Below are 15,516 nucleotides of genomic sequence, written 5' to 3' on the forward strand. Positions count from 1 at the left end.
ATTTTGTAGGGAAAAAGGCATTTCGGTACTCCATGCCATACGATGTCAGCCTTTAAAAAAATCTGGAAAAAATATTGGTGTTTGCTGAACAAAATTAATTTTTAAAACTCAGCTATAGACCAGTCAGAAGACATCCGTTTCTCCGCACTCTGGTAGAGCAAAATGGAACGTCGAAATTGACAGGCCGACAGCCTAAATGGCATCATTTCAATAGGTTTGAATACGATAGTTTTGCCTATATGATTATTTATTTATTTATTTATTTATTTATTTATTTATTTATTTATTTATTTATTTATTTATTTATTTATTTATTTATTTATTTATTTATTTATTTATTTATTTATGTGGAGATTGGAAAACCTCAGGAAAGCATCTTCACGGTTGGATTCGAAAGCACTATCTCCCGAACAGCGTTGACATTTCGCTAGGTCATACGAATAGTAATAGTAGTGAAAATGAAATAGCGTATAGCTTTTAGTGTCGGGAGTGTCCGAGGACAAGTTCAGTTCGCCAGATGCCGGTCTTTTGATTTCACTCCCGTAGGCGACCTGCGCGTCGTGATGAGGATGAAATGATGATGAAGACGACACATACACCCAGCCCCCGTGTCAGCGAAATTAAACAATTATGGTTAAAATTCCCGACCCTGCCGTGAATTGAACCCGGGACGTCTGTTGCCAAAGGCCAGCACGCTAGCAATTTAGCCATGGAGCCGGAAAGTAGTAGTAGTAGTAATAGGATTTTAAGAGGAAGTGCAACTGGGCAACCATCCTAATAAATATTTTTGCGTGGTAATGTAAGCAGTTCCAATATCAACAATAAGGTTATTGGTGTTAAGCCCCATTAACTACTTTTACGACTTTCGGAGACGCTGAGGGGCAAGAAATTCGTCCCGCGTGAGTTATGTTACGTGCCAGTAAGTGTACTGATACGTGGCTGACGTGTTTCAGCACCTTCAAATACCACCGGACTGAGTAGGGAATGAAACCGCCAACTTGGCCTCAGAAGGTCAACAGTCTACCGCCTGAGCTAATAAGCATGAATTTAAGTAAAATTCTGTACACAAAATTCATTAGTTAAAAGGCAAAAGAGGCCAAGATGAACATTTCTTCTCCAATACCAACAGAATGACATTTTAAATATCAGAACGAATTCTAAAGTATCTAGCCAAATATGCTTCTTAAGAATACCCCGTGATCCAATAAACTGTTGCTACTTAATAAAGTGCTTTTGTTTGTTTGTTTGTTTGTTTGTTTGTTTGTTTGTGATTAGGTCAAGTGTTCTTGAACAAAACTACACCAACGCAATCGTATGGTGCAGAATTGGTGGTAATGATGGTGATCATTGTTTTAAGGGGAATTACAGTCAGGGAATCATCCCCATCTTACCATCAATCAGAAATAAAACGAGTGAGTTGCCGTGCAGTAGTTGTGACCTTGTATTCGGGAGATGATGGGTTAAAATCCCACTGTCACCAGCCCTGCATAGTTCCCATTTTCATACCAGGCAAATGGATCCGAAGTATTGCCGACCTGTATTTGAATCAGGACGCATTAGTTATGGTTAAAGACACCAACACCTGAGCTATGGAAATAAAGCAAGGAGTGAGAAAAGGCTGTGTACTATCTCAACTCCTCTTCAATATCTACTCTGAAAGGGTATTTTCTGAAGCACTGGGAGGAAAACAGGACGGCATCGCTGTTAATAGTATTATAATAAATAATCTGCGATATGGAGATGATACTGTTCTGCTCTCAACAAGTGCTGAAGATCTGCAGACATTACTAAACTGTGTGGTCGAACACATTGCTGCAGTAGGTCTGCGTTTATACGCGAAAAAGACCAAAGTCATGGTCATGAGCAACCTGTTAACTTGACAGTAGCTGTCACATCAATGGAGCAAATGCAACACTTTACGTATCTCGGCAGTGCACTTGATCACAGCTGGAAAAATGCTGTTGAAATTAGGTCCCGAATTGAACAGGCAAGCAGTGATGCCAACTTATACTTTCAAGATCCGCTAAATACTACTAAAAATCCGCCAAAATTCCGCCAAGAAATCCGATCTCAAATAATAATAATAATAACAATAATAATAATAATAATAATAATAATAATAATAATAAAAGTAAATGTCTGCACTCGCCTTATCTGTGAGTTTCACTGGGATTAATCCCCTGCCTGCGAGCCGGCGAGCTAAAACTTGTAGGCGTTTTACTGCCGGGTGCAAACTAGGTGAATCCCCTACCTCAAGGGCCACACACAGAACAGGCCATTTCATTAAACGGTCTTTCTTTATTGCTTAAATAAAATGCTACTCTCACAGTTTCATTATCTGTCGTCATTCGTCAACTATAAGAGATAAGTAACCTTTCCCCACGCATTGCAAATTTATGATACCATGATCTCATAACATCAAATGCAAATAACACGTTTTCCTCATATGACTGCTAGCTCCTGACAAGAAATACGGATTAGCTCGGAGACAGACTGGAGTATAAACTTTTAAAAAAACGTAAAATGGATAAAACGCTAAATTCCGCTATAATAAATCTAGAATTCCGCCATAAAATCCGCTGTCCGCTAAAGGATACATTTCTCCGCCGACAGTCTTCTAATTCCGCCAAATTTAGCGGAATATCTGCCAAGTTGGAAACACTGCAGGCAAGGGCTGAATTCAAGAGAATTAGCAAACTTCTCTGTAACAAGGACGTTAAGATCAATCTCCGTCTCCGTTTACTTCTTTGGTATGTATTTTCTGTCTTACATTATAGTACGGTACCGAACTTCAATCCTAACAGAGAACACCACCAAAACACTTAGAGTCTTTGAGATGTGGTGCTACCAACGCCTCCTCAGAATACCATGGGTTGACAGAATACGTAAGACTGAAGTAAGACTGAAGTTCTCCAAGGACTGAACAATGCGCTAGAGGTCATGCACAACATCAAAAAGAAGAAACTTCGAAATGATAAATACAGACTCCTTCAGTTTATCCTGCAAGGGAAACCACGGAAAACCACTTCGAGGATAGCTGAGGTGTGAATCCAACCTCCCTCTACTCAGTTGACTTCCCGATGCTGAGTGAACCCGGTTCCAGTCCTCGTACCACTGTTCAAATTTCGTGACAGAGTCGGGAATCGAACCCGGGCCTCCGGGTGTGGCAGCTAATCAGACTAACCACTACACAACTGAAGCGGTCCAGAAGTATCTACCTCGGTGAAACGCATACAATCAATATCGAGCACGTCATTGTGTTTTTGATGACTACGAGTGAAATTTGTATGCGAGACAGACTGAGTGAAGTCCAAGCATGCCCTCTAATTGGTGATGAAGATTATGCTTATCCGCTTGACCGTCACGTTCAAACCACCTGTGATACACCAAACCTTACTCGCGAAGACGTAGAAGACCAGAAGTTTATGGAGAGTTGTACCGAGCGAATCGCTCGTTCGTCAGATCGATTCCCAACTCGATACAGTGGATGAAGGACGTGTTTGCAATGATCCATCAGCTAGATAAACTTTAAGCATAGAACTATGGATATGTCCACCTCTGTGGTGTAGTGGTTAGTGTGATTAGCTGCCACCCCTGGAGGCCCGGGTTCGATTCCCGGCTCTACCACTCACGAAATTGGAAACGTGGTACGAGGACTGGAACGGGATCCACTCAGCCTCGGGAGGTCAACTAAGTAGAGGGGGTTCGATTCCCACCTCAGCCATCCTCGGAGTGGTTTGCCGTAGTTTCCCTCTTCTCCTCTAGGCAAATGCCGGGATAGTACCTAACTCAAGGCCACAGCCGCTTCTTCCCGCTTCCTTGTCAATCCCATCCAAACTTCCCATCCCCTCACAAGGCCCCTGTTCAGCATAGCAGGTGAGACTGTCTGCAAAAGGTACTGGTCATCCACCCCAGTTGTATCCCCGGTCTATTTAGCATAGCAGATGAGGCCGTCTGGAAGAGGTGCTGGTCCTCCACCCCAGTTTTGTCCCCGACCCAAAGTCTCACACTCCAGGACACTGCACTTGAGGTGGTAGAGGTGGGATGCCTGAGTCCGAGGGAAAAACCAACCCTGGAGGGTGAAAAATTAAGAAAGAAGAAGAAAGACTATGGATATGAAGGATTTGAACTAGCTCTCTCGTCTTCTATGCTTCTTCGTATAGCGGTGAAAATGCTCGAGTGCTAAGTTTCGTTTTCGACTTCCTAACGTCCTCTCGAGTGAACTGGGCATGCCTTTATCGTCTCAAGGCAGCCAGCTAGGAGCGTGCTACGGGACCAAACTCCTCCACAGAGAGTCAGGAAGTGGGATGATGATTGTGATGGTGATTGCTGTTATTTGCATCCAATGAGGTCATCAGCTCATTAAAGAAAGAAATAGAAAAAGAAAGAAGAAGAGGAATAATATCAAATTAACGAATTTTTTTTATTTTACAACTGGCTTTACATCGCACCGACACGGATAGGTTGTATGGCAACGATGGGAGAGGAAACGGCTAGGAGTGGAAAGGAAGCGACCGTTGCTTCAATTAAGGTACAGCCCCGGAATTTGCCCGGTGTGAAAATGGGAAACCACGGAAAGCCATCTTCAGGGCTGCCGCCAGTGGGGTTAGACCCACTATCTCCCTAATGCAAGCTCACATCAATCAATCAATCAATCAATCAATCAATCAATCAATCAGTCAATCACTACTGATCTGTATTTAGGGCAGTCGCCCAGGTGGCAGATTCCCTATCTGTTGTTTTCCTAGCCTTTTTTTAAATGATTGCAAAGAAATTGGAAATTTATTGAACATCTCCCTTGGTAAGTTATTCCAATCCCTAACGCCCCTACCTATAAACGAATATTTGCCCCAATTTGTCCTCTTGAATTCCAACTTCATCTTCATATTGTGATCTCTCCTACTTTTAAAGACACCATCCAAACTTATTCGTCTACTGATGTCCTCCACTGACAGCTCGGAACATACCACTTAGTCGAGCAGCTCGTTTCCTTACTCCCAAGTCTTCCCAGCCCAAACTTTGCAACATTTTTGTAACGCTACTCTTTTGTCGGAAATCGCAAACAAATTGAGCTGCTTTTCTTTGGATTTTTTCCAGTTCCTGAATCAAGTAATCCAGGTAAGGGTCCCATACACTGGAACCATACTAATTTTGGGGTCTCACCAGACACAAATATGCTCTCACCTTGACATCCTTACTACAACCCCTAAATACTCTCATAACCATGTGCAGAGATGTGTACCCTTTATTTACAATCATATTTAAGTGATTACCCCAATGAAGATCTTTCCTTATATTAATACCTAGGTATTTACAATGATCCCCAAAGGGAACTTTCACCCCATCAACGCAGTAATTAAAACTGAGAGGATTTTTTCTATTTGTGAAACTCACAACCTGACTTTTATCCCCGTTTATCATCATACCATTGCCTATTGTCCATCTCACAACATTATCGAGGTCATTTTGCAGTTGCTCACAATCTTGTAACTTATTTATTACTCTGTACAGAATAACATCATCTGCGAAAAGCCTTATCTCTGATTTCACTTCTTTACACATATCATTGATATATATAAGAAAACATAAAGGTCCAATATTACTGCCTTGAGGAATTCCCCTCTTAATTTTTACAGGGACAGATAAAGCTTCACCTACTCTAATTCTCTGAGTTCTATTTTCTAGAAACAGAGCCACCCATTCAGTCACTCTTTTTTCTAGTCCAATTGCACTCATTTTTGCCAGTAGTCTCCCATGATCTACCCTATCAAATGCCTTAGATAAGTCAATCGCAATACAGTCCAATTGACCTGCGCCCCTAACCGCACGGCCAACTTGCTCGGTAACGAAGAATGAGGACTTTGAATTAAGAAAGGTAAAGACTTTGAAATGCAGGAAATTAGAGACTCCTTACTTCATATATAACTTATCCAACTGTAATATGACATGAGTATACTTATAAAAGTGCAGGTTGCACTGAAACGAGTAAGAGCGACAACGGACTTTGTTGGGACACTTCAATCACCATATCGCCTCTTATAAGATGTGATCTCTGAGAGGTATCTGTATATTAGGATCCTTATATACGAAAGATTCGTGCCCCCAGATTAATAAACGCGGTTTTCCTTATAGCGAACCCAGTCATGTATAGGCAACGTGCCTGTATCAAACCAGGAATTTTCGAGTTTGATTCCCGATTAGTCACAGTATTCTATTTGTGGACCGAGAGTCTGAACGAGACTCATTTAGCCTCAAGTGTACTGCTGAGCAGATCAGATAATAATAATAATAATAATAATAATAATAATAATAATAATAATAATGTGCCCTGTCTTATGGGTACAATAATAATGGTTTTACGTCCCACTAACTGCTATATACACTAGTTCTTTAACGTACCTGTAAATCTACAGAAATGAGGCTGTCACATTTGAACACTTTCAATTACCACCGGACTGAGCCAGGATCGAACACTCCCAAGTTGGGCTCAGAAGCCCAGCGCTTTACCGTCTGAGCTACTCACTACCGAGGAGATATATGATACGAGAGGCAGTGTATCTAGTCAAAAAGTCCAAAGAATTTGTTAAGTTGACCATGAGACACTCCAATGACAAGCCATCTGGTTGGACAACAGTCATCTTGGCAAGCCAAGATCCTTAATGAGTTGTAAGTACCACAGTTCCCCCATCCCCCTACAAGCTCCTGTTCAGCATAGCAGGTGAGGTACTGGTCTTACTCTCCAGTTTTATCCCCTAACCGAAAGTCTAAGGCTTCAGGACACAGCCCATGAGGTGGTAGAGGTGGGATCCCTCGCTGAGTCGGAGGGAAAAGTCAACCCTGGAAGGTAAACCGATTAAGAAGAAGAACCACAGTCTTATTATTATTATTATTATTATTATTATTATTATTATTATTATTATTATTATTATTATTATTATTATTATTATACCTCTTTTCGCACACCTGTGGGGTCGCGGGTGTGAAAGTGTCGCACATGTGGATTTAGCCCTGTTTTACGGCCGGATGCTCTTCCTGACTCCAACCATATATATGGAAGGATGTAATCACTATTGCGTGTTACTGTGGTGGTTGGTTGTGTAGTGTGTTGTCTGAATACGAAGAGGAAAGTGTTGGAACAAACACAAACACCCACTTCCCGAGCCAGAAGGATTAATCAAGCACGATTAAAATCCCCGACCCGACCGGGAATCGAACCCCCAGATTTACTGCGCGGTAATGAACGTGGTTTTCTTTATAGCGAACCCAGTCATGTACAGGCAACGTGCCTGTCTGACCCTCGGATCCCAATACCGCAGGGTCGAACCCGACAGAGGTATATGATATGACGGAAAAATCTCGATGATGATATTTGTTGTTCAAAGGGGCCTAACATCTAGGTCATCGGCCCCTAATGGTAAGAAATGAGACGAAATGCAATGACAATTTAAAAGTTCAAAATCATCCACTGACCACAATAAAAAAAGGTGATGGTGAAGAATGAATGGATGGAAATGAATTAAAAACAATCAGTGGATCCGACCCGCAGTGCCCCACTTCCCCAGAAACTATCACAAACAATAGTATTACTGACCAAGTGACTGCTTCTAAAGCACAATCCTGAATCGAGGATGCTTGATATCTAAAGAGGTCCAAAATCCAGGTAATTGGCCCCTCATAATGGTACTTATCTCCAATAAAGAAGAAATATGGAATTTGTCATGTTGCGGTACTAATCAAAAGTAGCGTGGACAAGGTGTTCCACACATTATGGTACTACGCACAAGTATTGTACGTCGCACAGGTAACGCAGACCTATCGTGTTTCTCACATAATGGCGCCACTGATAGGCAACGCAGACCCACGGTGTCACTCATATAGTGGTACAAATCACAGGCAACGTAAGCCCGTGATGTTTCACACATAGTGGTACTAATCACAGGTACTGGAAACCCACCGTAAACCGCTCTCTGTTGCTACTAACCACAAACCTATTGTGTACCAAACATAGTGGTACTACTCGCAAGTAAAGGCGACCCATCACTTTTAGTCGCCTCTTACGACAGGCAGGGATACCGTGGGTGTATTCTCCGTCTGCATCCCCCATCCACAGGGGATAGAGAGAGAGAAAAAAGAAGAAAAGAAGGGATCCGTCACTTCGAAAAATGAAGTAACGAACGAACGAACGAACGAACGAAGAAGGTCCCCCAGTCACAAGAATTAAACAAACAAGATTAAAATCCCTCTCACAATTTACTTTTTACGTCGCACCGACACAGACAGGTCTTATGGCAACGATGGGATAGGAAATGCCTAGGAGTGGGAAGGAAGCGGCCGTGGCCTTAATAATTAAGGTACATCCCAACATTTTCCTGGTGAAAATGAAAGACTCCCTACCCCTCGAATCCTCTAATACCGTCAGGGTAAGAAAACAACAAAAATCGACAAAGGGAGGTTGAACAGGATAGACGAAAGTGAGGAGCCAGGCACAATTAAGTGGAAGTAATGCCAGGACTCAGCTAAGGGCCCCGTGGTAGCCAACCCACACTCCCAAGTTGAGAGCCCCTGGGGCCCCTTTCAGTCGCCTCTTACGACAGGCAAGGGATACCGTGGGTGTATTCCTCATCCGCGTCCCCCACCCACAGAGAGTGGAAAAATCTCCATTCGCCATTCCATGTCGTACGACGTCGCCATGTACAATACCTCTAGTGACACATTCGGTGTTTCCCCGACAAAACTCATTAAAATACAGCCACAGATCGTCCAAGAAAGGATCGGTTTGTCTTCCATCTGGTATAGTAAAATGAAACGTCAAAATTGACACACAGGCAGCCTAAATGACATCATATCAAAGAAATGCCTGCACATGGTAGGTGAAACCGTTCTTTCTTCATTTCATTCCTTATTTCTTTCTTCATTTCTTTCTTTCTTAACGCATTTACACTCCAGGGTTGGTTTTACCCTCGGACTCAGTGAGGGATCCCACCTCTACCGCCTCAATGGCAGTGTTCTGGAGTGTGAGGCCTTAGGTGGGGAATACAACTCGTGAAGAGGACCAGTACCTCGCCAGGCGGCTTCACTTGCTATGCTGAACGGGAGCCTTGTGGGGGGACGGGAAGTTCGGAAGGGATAGACAAGGAAGAGGGAAGCGGCCGTGGCCTTCCGTTAGGTACCATCCCGACATTTGCCTGGAGGAGAAGTGGGAAATCACGAAAAACCACTTCGAGGATGGCTGAGGTGGGATCGAACAACCCCTCCCCCCCCCCCCTCTACTCAGTTGACCTTCCGAGCCTGAGTGGAGCCCGTTCCAACCCTCGAATCACTTTTCAATTTTCTGGCAGAGCCGTGAATCATTCCCGGCCTCCGGGGTTGGCAGCTAATCACACTAACCACTTCACCACAGAGGCGGACAGGTCAGACTTTGCGATTAAAATGTATTATTATTATTATTATTATTATTATTATTATTCTTATAATTATATATTTTAATCTCTCTTATGAACAATCTGGCTCCTTGGCTGAATGATCAGCGTTCTGACCTCCGGTTGAGAGGGCTCCGGGTTCCATTCCAGCTGGGTCGGGATTTTAACAGCGTATAGTTAATAGCTTAGAAAAACATAATAGAAGCTTTTGAAATTATGTTACAGAAGAATGCTGAAGATGAGATGGATAGATCGAATCACGAATGAAGAGTTACGGAATCGAATTGGTGAGAGGAGATCGATTTGGCTAAATTTGACGAGAAAAAGGGATATAATAATAGGACACATCTTAAGACACCCAGGACTTTAGTTGGTTTTTAGGGAAGTTATTGGCTTCACATACCACTAACTACTTTTACGGTTTTCGAAGACGCCGAAGTGCCGAAATTTATTCCCGCAGGAGTTCTTTTACGTGCCAGTAAATCTACCGATACGGGCTGACGTATTTGAGCACCTTCAAATACCACCAGACTGAGCCACAATCAAACCTGCCAAGTTGGGGTCAGAAGGCCAGCGCCTCAACATTCTAAGCCACTCAGCCCGGCGTATTTTGAAGGAAGTGTAGGCGGTAAGAACGGTAGGGGTAAATTAAGGTATGATAGTGACAAACAAATTAGAGCAGATGCAGGATGGATTAGTTACGTAGAAAGAAAATAGTTACGTAGAAAGGTTAACACAGGATGGGGTGGCATGCAGGGCTGCATCAAACCAGTCTATGGTCTGATGGCTCAAACAACAACAACAACATGGATAATTCCGCTGGCCTAGGGTCTGGTTGTTTGTGTTCATCTCAATACACATCTCTTCATCTATAAACAATAGGACCACGCTATGATGATTACATCCTTCCACATAAAGTAGGCGTCGGGAAGACCAACCGGCCACAAAACTGGTATAAATCAACACGAAGTGTCGACTCCAAGAAATCGGGAAAACGAATAATATATTTTATTCACATCAGACTGTTAATCTCTGAATCATTATTAGCAAGGAATATAATAGTTCAGCCACTTTAACTGGCCAGCAACCCGGTGTGCGGGTGGAGTGTCTGCCCCTAATCCAGAGACCCTGCTTTGGATTGCCTTGGACTAAAATGAAGGAAGAGCCTCCGACGCTCAGGTGGCAGCACACCGACCTCTCACCGCTGGGTTCCGTGGTTCAAATCACAGTCATTCCATGTGAGACTTGTGCTGGACAAAGCGGAAGTCAGACAGGTATTTCTACGGGTACTCCGATTTTCTGTGTCATCATTCATTTCAGCAACGCTCTCCAATATCATTTCATTTCATCTGCCAGTCATTAATCGTAACACCAGTGGAGTGCGACAGGCTTCGGTAGCCGGCATAATTCCCATGCTCATTGCTAGAATGCATTCCATCCCTGATCCGGTCGAATGATTGGTGAATTTTCATTTTCAGTAATAATGCCGTGTGGCTTTCGATGAGGCCTGGCACAGGTGTTTCGAGTTGACGCCCTATAAGTGACCTGCACGTCCATAAGGTGAATTCTAATGAAGAGGACGGCACAAATACCCAGTCCCCGAGCCAGAGGAATTAACTAATTAAGGTTAACATCGTCGACCCGGCGGCCTGTCGTACTGCCTACCTTCCTTTTATTCACAATACCACAGAGCGAACTGCCAAGATTCTCCCCAAACACAATACAAAAACCATGTTTTAACGCCGTCTCAAAAATTGCTCACAGTTGAGATAAAAGCGAGGACAAATTGTCCCCACTACTACATCCTGGGATGTACAAAATTCCCGATACTTGCGGCAAGGTAAACATCAGCCAAACATGCCAGTCCATTGATACTTGTATCAAGGAACACCAAAGAAATATCCATGTCAACTAACCAGACAAGTCAGCAATAGCTGAGCACGCCCTATCGTCGGGTCATGTTGTCGTGTTCCAAGATGTTCACCCACACAAAACACTGCAGCTCTAAGGAAATCATTGCAAATACACAAAATTCCTAATAATTTCAACAAGAACCCTGGCTATCAATTAAGTAATACGTTGTTGCCAGCGTACATGTGTACTGTATTGTTCTTACTTATTTTCACTTTCGTGCCTTCAACTCTTTGTAGTACGTCCTTATCCCCCCTCCCTACTAATTGCCGCCCAACTCACACACACATTTTTCTCTTTCACTCCTATTTTCTTTTACAAGTTCTTCTTCCTACTTTTTGCTACTAGCTTTACGTCGCACCGACACAGATAGGTTTCATGGCAACGATGGGATAGGAAAGGGCTGGGTGTGGGTAGGAAGCGTCCGAGGCCTTAATTAATTTTCCTGGTTTGAAAATGGGAAACCACAGAAAACCATCTTCAAGGCTGCTGGCAGTGGAATTCGAACCCACTATCTCCCAGATGCAAGCTCACAGCCTTGTGCCTCTCACCGCACGGTTAACTCGCCCGGTGGGTTCTTCCTTCCATCCTCAGCTTTATTATATTCTTCTTTCCTTGTCAGTCTTTCGTTGCACTTTATTTTATTTTACGTATATATTCCACCACATCCCTTCCCCATCGTCTTTGACTCATCCGATGACTTTGCTATTTCTTTCGCACCGCACACTCGTATTGAACAGCGAACTTCGTAATTGGAGCTAAGATGGCGTCGCCACTTCCCACTCGAAAGGCCAGCGCACAGTGAGCCATTGAGTGACGAACGAGAGTACCTCTTAAAATCTCCGACTCCGTGGCTAAATTGTTAGCGTGCTGGCCTTAGCTCACAGGGGTTCCGGGTTCCATTCCCAGCAGGGTCGGGAATTTTAACAACATTTTGTTAATTCCCGTGGCACGGGGACTGGGTGTATTATGTGTCGTCTTCATCCTCATCACGACGCGCAGGTCGCCTATGGGAGTCAAATCAGAAGACCTGCCTCTGGCGAACCGAAGTCCTCGGACTAAAAGCAATACGCCATTTCAATTTATTTTTTGCTTCGCACCGGCGTAGATAGGTCTTATGGCGACGATGTAATAAGAAAGACCTAGGAGTGGGAAGGAAGCGGCCGTGGCTGGCCCTAATTAAGGTACAGCCCCAATATTTGCCTGGCTTGAAAATGGAAATCCACGGAAAACCATCTTCAGGACTGCCGATAGTGGGGTCCAATTACAATAGACCCACGGCAATATATTCTCAAATTCAAATCGTCGTTATCAGAGAAGTCGTGGGCAGGCGAGCTTTTCTTCTGAAGACGCAGAGCAAAGTACAGTGAAACCTCGGAATGCGAGAACTTGGTCTACGAGTGTTTTGCAAGACGAGCAAACATTTCAAATAAATTTTAACTTGATAAGCGAGTGCGGTTCCGCAATACGAGCATCACGTGTGCCTACGTTTTCCCCTCCCCTGTTCGTTTGTTGAATGGATGAACGAGGTCTTTGATCCTGTAGTGAAGAAATACCTTTCAGAAAATAATCTGCTGGCCAAAGTCTTGCTGGTTATAGACAATGCTCCTGCTCATCCTCCTGGCCTTGAGGCCTTGAGGACGACTTACTGGAGGAATTCAAGTTCGTTCAGGTTAAGTTGCTTCCTCCCAACACTACTTCACTTCTCCAGCCTATGGATCAGCAAGTCATTTCGAACTTCAAAGAGCTATACACCAAAGCACTATTTCAGCGATGCTTCGAAGTGACCGAAGAAACAAACCTTACCCTCCGATAGTTTGGAAGAAATAATATCCCCATTGTGAACTACCTGAAGATCATAGATAGAGCCTCTTACTCCATCCCCACGGGCTGTAGTGTCATGGGGTTAGTTAGTTTGATTAGTTATTATTATTATTATTATTATTATTATTATTATTATTATTATTATTATTATTATTACTATTATTATTATTATTGTTACCGTATTTATGTGGTAGGTAGAGGTGAAAGAAGGTGCGGGTGTGAACGGGTCTCAAACTACGAAATTAAAGTTAATGTAAAATTTAACAAGGTTATATTCTCTTTTCAAAATCAAGAAATAACAAGCATGGAAGGTACAGAGTAGCAAGGCAACAAAGAGCAACAACAGTATTTACAGGCTTTGAGCCCCGGACTCACAATTCTTGAGCAGTTAGCCCAAGCTTACATGTACATAAGGTTTAACAAAGGGGCAGAAAACCCCAATCACGCCCAGGAGCACTTGCTCCAAATTACACAGTAAGACCTCCTAGAGGCACGCAGAAACAAATTCCAAAAGAGCGATCCGCTCTCAAAATTTTAAGCCTATCAAAAGGCCACACCGAACTCCACCTTGAAGTTGTCCTCTAAGGACATAGACACAGGGGTAAAATACCCAACCTACTGAGGCCTATTAAGTGAGAAAAAGGTTAATTACATGACCTCTAAAATAAGAATTTGAGAGGAGGCGATCTGCACTCCTAATACATTTGTTTTAAAACCTAATCTGGCTCTAGGCCACTAATGCAAGGGCTAATCCCATACTACAGAGGTGACTTTAGAAAAAGAACAATTTACATTACATTAAGGAAGAATCGGTGGTGAGAAATAAGTTCACCTCAAAACAATATGAGTGGGAACTCGAGAGGGTTAAGCACTCTCTATCCCAATATGTAGCTTAAAAGATAGAATAAATACAAAGTGTCTTTACACTTTAGGGAAAATTACATGGTGGAAACGCTTCGGACCCGCCCCGAGAGTTAAACTGCTGAGCTAGCAAGAAAAGAAGTTATTAAATGGCCATTACCTTGTTGTTGAACTGCTGCCCGAAGGAAGAGGCGCTTCCCGCCCCCTGCTATGTACTTTACACACTGAAAGATGTTACTGAAGTGGCACCGAGACCCGAAAATCAGCAGTTTATATACTCTCGCGGAAAGTTCGAGGCGTTTTTGGAATGAGAACACCCTCCCACAAGGATTTTATTGGTTCACCAAGAAACCCCCTACACAATACGAAGAAGAAACATATTATTGGTGGAAAATTAATTCGAGAAATTCAGGATTGGCTAAATTCAAAACAAGGGGAAAGAAAGGGGTATACAGCCAACTTAAACAATAACAGAAAGAAATTTAACAAGAAACAAACTTTTGAAATAAAAATTTCTCCAAAAAACAGTTCTTTCACCTTGCACTAGGGTGCACTATTGTAGTTCTTCAGTAGTGTCCTCTAGAAGAGAAAGTTCACACTTCTTACTACAAGCAAAACAAAAATACGTCGAAAACGACCCAGTTCAGAAACTTCAAAATTTCCAAGTAGTGACATCTTCTGGGTAACTTGAAAATTAATACATTAGATAAGGTTCGGACTTCCTCCAGCAGAGGAGTTTCAATTGGCGCAAATTTTAAATAAGCGGCGTGGAGGTGTACCGCCCGGTACAATTATTATTATTATTATTATTATTATTATTATTATTATTATTATTATTATTATTATTATGACTTGTGAGGTGTGGTCATAAAGTCGTTTACGTCTATTATTATTTATTATTTATGTAGTTTCGTACGGACTTTATTTGGTATAAATCGTGGTCGTATTATTTATTATTTGTGTCTTGTGTGACAAAACATGTGAGGTTATGTCACGACACGTCTGCTGAATGTATATTATTAAGAGTTTATTTAATGTATTAACACGTAATTAACAGTATATAATTTATTATTACCTGTAAATATGATGTATAAATCCAATGTAATAATCCAGAACAACGTATCATTGTCACTAGAGAGTTACAAAACATTCGATCCATTTGTAAATAGGTTATTGGAGACTAGAAATTACGAGAACACATGTTGTGTCATACTTTTCTAGAAGCCTGACCTGGCAATGTATATAAAGAAGCAGTCTTGGGAGTTCGAGTTGAGTTGTTAGCGAGAGTTGCTAGCAAAAGTCGTGAACTCATGTTCTTCGTAGAAGTGTTTCGTTCAAAATGGTGGTTTATTAATATGTGTGTATAATGTGTATATAATTTGTAAATTAAACAGTGTACGCAGTTGACAGCATTGCGTGTGGGCGTCTTTGTAGTTACAGAGTCCACCTCCAGTCCCGTAGATGAATATAGAGAATATTACAGATCCTCATATTTTTAGTT

Source organism: Anabrus simplex, chromosome 4, assembly GCF_040414725.1.
Source record: "Anabrus simplex isolate iqAnaSimp1 chromosome 4, ASM4041472v1, whole genome shotgun sequence".
Taxonomy (NCBI): Eukaryota; Metazoa; Arthropoda; class Insecta; order Orthoptera; family Tettigoniidae; genus Anabrus; species Anabrus simplex.